Source organism: Ceratina calcarata, unplaced genomic scaffold (assembly GCF_001652005.2).
Source record: "Ceratina calcarata isolate Rehan_Ccalc_2016 unplaced genomic scaffold, ASM165200v1 scaffold588.2, whole genome shotgun sequence".
NCBI classification, from domain to species: Eukaryota; Metazoa; Arthropoda; class Insecta; order Hymenoptera; family Apidae; genus Ceratina; species Ceratina calcarata.
The window spans coordinates 181,769-188,343 of NW_017177107.1; the positions used below are offsets into that span (position 1 = coordinate 181,769).

The following is a 6,575-nucleotide window of genomic DNA, read 5'->3' on the forward strand; positions in this document are numbered from 1 at the left end:
GAACGGGACAAAACAAACAAAGATGACGCGAGCCACGAAGTGGGTAAATGTTAACAACTCCAGCTGGAGGAAAGCCTGTGCGAATCCCGTGATCACTTTAACTTAAACAGATTAACGCTAACGCTACAACGACCAGTGACGTTGTAATATTATATTTACCATTGCATTTTCACTGATTCTTGTTTTTAGTACTGAATCCTCGATTAAATTCATAGTGCAATATATCTGGGATAATGAAATTATGTAAACATTTAGAGATGCGTTAAAATAAGTGATGAATTATTTTTATTATTATATCATATACTACAGAAATTACATTTGTCGTGTTTGAGCATGGCATTTAAAAAAATTATATGCTGCAGCTTAAAGCTGAAAGAACACGAGTAGTTCTTTAGGAATGGAAATTTTAAGCTTGGAAAGGGTAAAGAAAAGAGAAAGAGAGAAAGGAAGAGAGGCCGCGCCGGATCAAGTAGAATAATCCCGCGCGGGTCAGCCGAAGTGTTACCTATTAACCTACAAAACTCGATCAGGCTAGGTTTGTTCAGCGGACACGCTCCGGTTTTGTAGAACAATTAAATCGAACTGCAACCGCCTTTCGAAATCGGAACAGGCCGAAAGGGAACGGTTACAAGCTGCTTCTCATCAGTTGAAAAGCAAACAAGTGCTTCCACTCGTGTGAACACGGATTCTAAAATGTGATTGTTTCGAAGAATTAAGTAGCCACCGCTTTTTATTGGATATGTTGTTACAACAAGTTATCGTTCAATTCAATAAAAATAAGAACTAATTGTATTATTGTACACTTTTTGCTAACAGTCTCAAAAAGAACATAATTGTAAAAACTTTAAATAAGTACAAATTGTTATTTTTATTTGGTTCCGTGAACCATGTCCCAATGATCATCCACCGAGACCAAAAAACGCAACTTACTCCAGGAATAACAGAACTTCAATACTTCCGCCAACTTATTTTTTCTCTAAAAACTTTTCATCTTTCCAGCAACTTCTCCTATTCGCCCCCTCCCACGAATATTATTAGAGAAAAAAAGAGGAAACAAATAGAACGAAATTGTTTGGATGAGATTGTCACTGGGATGCAGCGAGTCGTGCGCAAGAAATGTATTTACCTTCTTTTCTATGTGACCTATTCTTTACCGAATGAATTGAAGATTTTATTTCTTAATTTGATATAACAATAATCCATACTTTTTAATGATAATTTTTCTTAATATTGTACAGCTAACAGACAGAAATCTTATTCTTATTAAAAATTAATTTATTGGTTTCTTGTAAAGTTCAAAGATTAATATCGTATTATCTATTCCAAAAACCATTTTCTTTCTTCAACTCCTAAGGGCTGATCACTCATTAAAGTAGGATAGCAGAATAAACTAGCTAACGTAACGTCGAGAGATAATGGCTCCCAACGTCGTTCAGCAAATTATCCAGAAAATTAAGCCCCGACATCGCGACGTGGCAATCCCGTCATCCTTTCCCAAATTTCATTTTCAACGGCGGAAATGCAGAACGCTGAAGAAATGGAAGAAATAATGAGCTCTCGGTGTTCTGAAAAATATTGTAGGAAGTTGCAGGAGAGTCTAACGTTAACTTTGAATTGGATATGGTTCAAAATAATATTAAAAACTGTAGTTACAATAAAATATTATTTAAAGAATAGTAAGAGAGAAGTTTACTGATTTTTTAAAAGTAATATTATGTTTAACTAGAAAAAGAAAACGATAACGAAGTTTGTCTTCTTGTCGTCTATAAAGGATTAAGAGAAACTGAAAGAAATTATAATTATGAGGAGAATAAGGTTCGTCTGAAAAATGGAACAACGTTAAATGTACAGTATCGATCGGCTGTATCGTTCACCTTTTCGACAGTGTCGGATTCTCGCGAGGGGTTGTTGCGTGTAAGCGATTAGACGTAGGTGCCAGATAATTGTAATGCAAACGCGGACGTGATTGATGGCCACTGGTTGCCTGAACCTGCTTCTAAGAAGGTCACCTCGTATACTTCTGTCTCTCGAAATTCTTAATCTTAAATCCAACAAAATGCACATCGTAAAAAAAAAGGCAACTGCCTACTCTCGGACGATACTTCTTTGAACGCGGAGGTGGGGAACCGAGGGCGGGGTCTGACATTTAGGACAAACTCGAGGAGAGAGCTTCGTTCTTCTCTGTAAATAGAACGAAGGCTATATAACGGAGCTCAGAATTAAGTAAAAGTACGGCGGGACATTAACCACCGGAGACGAGTTCGAAAGCAAAGAGCGAGGAATTAAAGGCGCACAGCGGTGCGACGCGTCCCAATTTGTTAATATCATCCCTACAGAGCTACCATTAGGAAAGCTAATCACGACTGTAACTCACGGGAGAGTCTTGAAAAGTGTGGACCGGATTTTCAATAAAATCACTCTCGCGGTACCTATCCAGGCAAAGTCACTGGGGATTTCAATTGGTCTTCCGCCACAATCACTTATCTGCCTCTTGCTCTCGAACGAGTTATCAAAAAACCGAGCGAACTGGTTCATTATAAATATAACACGTTCGACTGGGAGAAGTTTCGACTGACGTATACGAAAGAAGTATACCGCTTGGTGTATTGGAGAACCACTCGACGGCGGCTAGCTCTGCAGCTTAAATACGTGCCTCGTTATAGATCCACTGTCTTATCGATATATAACATAGCTGTCGCATCGTTTTCAGTTTTCTTCTTATCAAAAAATATATCGAAAGATCTTTTAAAAGAAGATTAACGATAAAAAGACTTACGTATTTAATGTATCAGAAGAAATAGCTACTGTGCAATTATAGAAACCGTACAGACTCGTCCTAAAAAAGATATTATTCGGCAGATTATTAATATCCAATTATCAACGTGACATTAAATCTGCATCTCTCGCAAACGTGCACTATATTTGCATTGCAAATCTATCGGAGATGAAATATACACGACCTATCGCGATCAGCATGATATAATAGAACAGGAATATCCAGCCTCGTACCCTCGAAATGTCAACTGGTGATATTCTTCAACATTTTTCAAGAAGAAAACTGTTTTCGTCATCGAGGAAGAAAATTTTATCACTCGAGGATACTCGAAGGAGATCCCTATAACTTGATTCCATTGGTTATCTTTGCAACGTAGTCGCACCGTATCGCAACGGTCGTTCAACGAAATCATGCCTCGTTTGCACGCTCACAGATCTCTGAACGAGGTTTGAAGTACTATCCCTGGTAAAAAGTTCAGTCGAACTCTTTCTCAATGTTAAGCTCTTGTGACAACTAATAACAACATTTCTTATTTCCATCGTAATAGCATTAGAAACACCAGGTAGATGGTGTTCAAAGAGAGCTAATGTGAAACTCGAATAGTGGCAAAGGACAGTTTGTTCCTTTGACTACATTGGATCAATGACGTCAGCAGAAGGCAGAATCGTTAACCAGATCTCGCAAAGAAAAGACGCGTGGGAAGACGTCTTCGTTCATACATAGCTTCAGTGCTAATTTGTTTCCACTATTTCCATGATAAAATTTCTAGTATAATCTGATTGTACAAAATCACTGTCCTCTCTTGTACAAATAACAAGTATTAATAAAGCTCTGATTTCTGACAAATCGTAATATTTTTAGACGATGCCAGCATTATTCGTTAAGTTTGACAAATTGAATAACCAGATCGTTTTAAGTACCTCTTAATTTACTTGAACTTTCCTTACGCGCTTGATCGAAGACTGTTCACCGGCAAGAGTAGGTACTTCATTGCAAGAATGGTTTTGGCCGATTTTGCCAGGAAGGATGGTTATTCGTGGCACGATATTATCTCGAGTAGCTGTGCAAGGTGATGTCTCGATGACGTTAAAGGCCCCCGGAGTTAAAGGAAGGGAAAAGGAAGGCGAGCCCCAAGTGTGTATTCGCTAGTTACGATCGATACGCGGTTGCTTTCTAGGTCAGGGTCCCGATACATACTCGCCACTCACCCTCTACTCGGGGATATACACTCGAAACGCGTCCCGCAAATTCATTCGAAACCAACCACCCGGTGCCTCCTCTCCTGTGTTCTACCATCGGTTTCCCCCTTCCGTTTCGCTGGTTCGTGACCGCGCCGCAAACGGAAAATTGATGGGTACGGAGAAGAAAAGGAAGCGAAAACGAACATGAATAATGCGGGGAACGAGAAAAAAAAAGTTTCTCGCTTTCCAAATGAACTGACACGGCCGTGCGTATCGAACGAAAATCGCGTACGGAACGATTTCTCACGCAATCGAGATTAATGACGTTCTTTCGCGGTGAGACTCTCTCTGAAGAGAAAGCGAGGTAGAAAGATGTGTGACGCCGATGGAGAGATTTGAATGAAAACTCCAAGGAATTATTATTTAATATTTCTGCTAATCGGTTTTCTCGATTTCGTATTTTGCACAAGATGAAAGATGAGCGAGGAAAAACCTTAACGCATAACAATAGAAAGATGAGTGTAAAAAAGCATAGAGGATACAAATATATTGTTTAAAACTTGGCCGACCATAGTGACCTGATAAAACTTTGTTCATCGCACGTTCAGAAACCACAGTTAATTAACAAACGGACCATCGAGGAATACGTGCGAAGGAGTTGTCTAATTGATGATCGCCCTTTTATTTCCATTCGTGCGTGACTTGACCCATTTATTTAAGCGACCACGGTACACGTACGCCGTTGTGTCGAGTAAGCCGAAAATCAATTTTCACCGTCGAGATTATGCCAAGGGGGTTACCTTCTGGATTGAGATTCCTATCGATCACGCCATCCGTGATCTTTCCACTCCGTTTCTTGTTTCGTTTATCCCACTTTAAGCAAAATTACTCATATCAGACACTTGTATAAACTTCGCCCGAAAATGCACGCGATGCCTACCTTCGTTTACGATTCGACTAAGAAAAAACAATCGAGTGAAAAGAATTCGTGGTGGTTGTCTTATTCTACAAGGTCGAAAATCTTCTCATACTTTTGAACAAATTATTACATCGCCGTGTAAAACACACTTTATTTTCCATATCAATAAAAATATTTTAAACAAAAAGATGATAGGCCCTACCTTACCAACATTTTTAATATACGAATCATGAACTTTTGTACCGTTTCGTACATCGCACCGGGAAGAGATGAAATCGAATTCCCCCCTGGTAGACTATGGTAGCAAATAGCAAGCGTTCGCCGCGGTATTTCCGGCGAACAGGACACGTATCTGTCGTAAATTTTCTGGTCGATCCTTCTATAATATAACGGGGACATGTTTCCCAATTCCTCAGGGCTTCGGTACCGCTGTACACGTGAGAAAGGGGGGAAAGAAATGCAAGTTTAGGCAAAAGTTGAATACCCGACGGTAATTATTGTTTGTGATCAGCGAGAGAAAAAAATAATGGATTTGAATCATATTTTAATACATCCTTGGAGACGAGGTCCTGAACAATTTTTTTGTTTCTACCAAAAATAGAGGTTGATTCCTATCATTTGATAAATAACTATAAATTGATGAGACTTTCGATGTTCGAAGCGGAAAGGCCTCCTCTTTAAAATGGCGTTGAATTCATATCGATCCGACTTCCGGTTCCGGAGATATCGTCGTGTGAAGACAACCATAGTTTTTCGGCGCTGCTATTATTGTCCTCCTCGCACGTGGACCGATTCACGAACCTACCCTAATCTTCACTAACCGGCCTAGACACTCCGCTCATACGCGTAACTAGGTCACTCTGCCAGTAGTACTAAACGCTGCGCTTAGAACTTTGAAAGCCTATATCTTCGGAACGGATTGAAATATCGGGATGAGTCAAGAGCAACATTTTCCATCTCGATTTCCTCTATCAACTGAAAGGGCTTCCAATAAAAAATTCAATGCCCTTGTACGGATGCAATTACATCATTTTCGCATCTATATTTTTTTATAAATGAAATCAAAATATTGTATGATGTTACATATTCATGATACTTCCCAGAAAAACGACTAGAAACCCTTAACGAAGATGGCCGCAGGTACTTGAGGAAGAACTATTATCATTAGTACAAATCCTCTATCCAGTGTTCTATATAGATCACTGAAAATAACTGACTGAATTTCTTTCAGCGTATGCTATAAATACGCGCGAGGGATTTCGCAGAAGCGAACTCATTTATTCATTACTCACATTTGTTCACCGATCGCTACATCTATATCAAATTATTGTACAAGTCAACTAATCGTTCGACCCGATCACTAGTCTATATACAGCTCTGTGTGTATCTATGACTGTACTATAGAGTTTCAAGGCCTTTGTTCGGCAATTTAGACGCAGGCAGACGGAACGTGACGTTTAATCCATTAACCGTTATGATCCATAATCGAGAATCACGCGCATTTTAATGCGATCTTGAAATCTAAATATTACTTCAAATAATATGAATATATGTCTGTATTTTATTAATATGAAAACGTACAGAATGAGTTAACCAGTATTTTAAGTAAGAACTCGTTTAATGATTTTATTAAAACATGCTATGTATGAAATCATTATATATTGGAAATTAAATAAATGTATCCTCATACTTGATGAAG

At 38.8% G+C, this 6,575-nt stretch overlaps 1 protein-coding gene across 1 annotated transcript in view; it reads right to left on the bottom strand.

Annotated features, from left to right (window-relative positions):
* Window positions 1-6,575, bottom strand: part of Nckx30C (solute carrier family 24 member Nckx30C) — a 54,368-nt gene that overhangs the window by 21,643 nt on the left and 26,150 nt on the right. The gene's annotated exons all lie outside the window — the stretch shown is intronic.